We start from the raw sequence: 2,500 nt of genomic DNA on the forward strand, positions 1-2,500 counted from the left end.
AACAGGAATAATGGAAATTTTCTATTGTTTTGCGATGAAAAGAGTTTGAAAATAACACTTGTTTGTCAAGGACAAATATCGGGTTACATAGTGAATTATTGGAGAAGCTGAGAAGGAGGCTGGAAGAAGCTTGGCGAAGCTGGGAGAGGAGAGGAAGCTTGGGGAAGAGTAAGGAAAGGTTAGGTAGACTGAGGAATGCTGGGGGAAACTGGAGTAATCTTGAGGAAGGCCGGAAGAAGATTGGGGCGGACTAAAAAAAAAAAAAAAAAACTTTGAAAGGGTTAGGAAGGTTGACATAAGGTTAGTAAAGTTGTGGAAGGTTGGGCAAAGGATAGCAAGGTTGTGGAAAGTTGGGAAAGGCTTGGGGAAGGTTGGGAAAGTTTGAAGAATGTTGGGGAATGTTGGTGAAAGGTGAGGAAGGTAGTGGACGATAGTGATGATTTGGTGGGGAAGACAAAGGAAGGCTTTCGAAGGTTGAGGAAAGTAAGGGGAGGGTAGGAATGACTTGGGGAAGGTCGAGGAAGGATAGGGAAAAGTGTGGAAAGTCTGCAGGTTGGGAAAGCGTCGGTGAAGCTTAGGAAGACTTGGGAATGGTAGGGAAGGGGAGGGATGACGAGGGGAGGGTAGCAGTGACTCGGGTATCCATTGGGGAGGGGTGGGGAAGGGGGAGAAATGAGACCAATCTCTTCACGCCCACCTGGGGATTAAAGGAAGAAGTGAGTGTCGCTTCTGGGAACGTTTCTCTCTCTCTCTCTCTCTCTCTCTCTCTCTCTCTCTCTCTCTCTCTCTCTCTCTCTCTCTCTCTCTCTCTCTCTCTCTCTCTCTCTCTCTCTCTCTCTCTCTCTCTCTCTCTCTCTCTCTCTCTCTCTCTCTCTCTCTCTCTCTCTCTCTCTCTCTCTCTCTCTCTCTCTCTCTCTCTCTCTCTCTCTCTCTCTCTCTCTCTCTCCCCGCTTCATCAATCAATTAATTGCCTGTTAAGGGGGGACTCTTGATTAATGGGTAGCCGCCCCTCTTACCTGCGTTACCTGGCCCGAGGTGATCCCCCGAACGCAGGTGAGGTGATGAAGGAAGCTGTGAAGGAGGGAAAGAAGGAAGGAAGGAGGAAGAAAGTGTTGGTTTTAAATGGGTTGAAAGTTTAAAGGGTTGTTGTTGTTGTTCTTGGTGGTGGTGGTGGTGGTGGTGGTGGTGGTGGTGATCTTCGTCTTCGTGTCCTTCTTCTTCTTCTTCTTCTTCTTCTTCTTCTTCTTCTTCTTCTTCTTCTTCTTCTTCTTCTTCTTCTTCTTCTTCTTCTTCTTCTTCTTCTTCTTCTTCTTCTTCTTCTTCTTCTTCTTCTTCTTCTTCTTCTTCTTCTTCTTCTTCTTCTTCTTCTTCTTCTTCTTCTTCTTCTTCTTCTTCTTCTTCTTCTTCTTCTTCTTCTTCTTCTTCTTCTTCTTCTTCTTCTTCTTCTTCTTCTTCTTCTTCTTCTTCTTCTTCTTCTTCTTCTTCTTCTTCTTCTTCTTCTTCTTCTTCTTCTTCTTCTTCTTCTTCTTCTTCTTCTTCTTCTTCTTCTTCTTCTTCTTCTTCTTCTTCTTCTTCTTCTTCTTCTTCTTCTTCTTCTTCTTCTTCTTCTTCTTCTTCTTCTTCTTCTTCTTCTTCTTCTTCTTCTTCTTCTTCTTCTTCTTCTTCTTCTTCTTCTTCTTCTTCTTCTTCTTCTTCTTCTTCTTCTTCTTCTTCTTCTTCTTCTTCTTCTTCTTCTTCTTCTTCTTCTTCTTCTTCTTCTTCTTCTTCTTCTTCTTCTTCTTCTTCTTCTTCTTCTTCTTCTTCTTCTTCTTCTTCTTCTTCTTCTTCTTCTTCTTCTTCTTCTTCTTCTTCTTCTTCTTCTTCTTCTTCTTCTTCTTCTTCTTCTTCTTCTTCTTCTTCTTCTTCTTCTTCTTCTTCTTCTTCTTCTTCTTCTTCTTCTTCTTCTTCTTCTTCTTCTTCTTCTTCTTCTTCTTCTTCTTCTTCTTCTTCTTCTTCTTCTTCTTCTTCTTCTTCTTCTTCTTCTTCTTCTTCTTCTTCTTCTTCTTCTTCTTCTTCTTCTTCTTCTTCTTCTTCTTCTTCTTCTTCTTCTTCTTCTTCTTCTTCTTCTTCTTCTTCTTCTTCTTCTTCTTCTTCTTCTTCTTCTTCTTCTTCTTCTTCTTCTTCTTCTTCTTCTTCTTCTTCTTCTTCTTCTTCTTCTTCTTCTTCTTCTTCTTCTTCGTCTTCGTCTTCGTCTTCTTCTTCTTCTGCTCCTCCTCCTCCTCCTCCTCCTCCTCCTCCTCCTCCTCCTCCTCCTCCTCCTCCTCCTCCTCCTCCTCTCTTCTTCTTCTACCATGCTTTGGGTTGGTTTTGAGTTTTACCATACACAAAAAAAAAAGAAGGAAAGGAAGAAAAGAAAGAAGGAAGGAAGAAAGATAAATAAAAATCATTTAGACAACAAACCAGCATTCTGAAACTCTCCCCTCACGACAATTCCCTAAGGGCACAGAGGTGATTAGCAGAG

General features: G+C 42.0%; 1 long non-coding RNA gene across 2 annotated transcripts in view; it reads left to right on the plus strand.

The window, feature by feature from the left end:
* Positions 1 to 2,500, plus strand: part of LOC135090186 (uncharacterized) — a 132,451-nt gene that overhangs the window by 63,973 nt on the left and 65,978 nt on the right. The window lies entirely within an intron of this gene.

This window comes from Scylla paramamosain, chromosome 34, assembly GCF_035594125.1.
Source record: "Scylla paramamosain isolate STU-SP2022 chromosome 34, ASM3559412v1, whole genome shotgun sequence".
In the NCBI taxonomy this organism is placed as follows: Eukaryota; Metazoa; Arthropoda; class Malacostraca; order Decapoda; family Portunidae; genus Scylla; species Scylla paramamosain.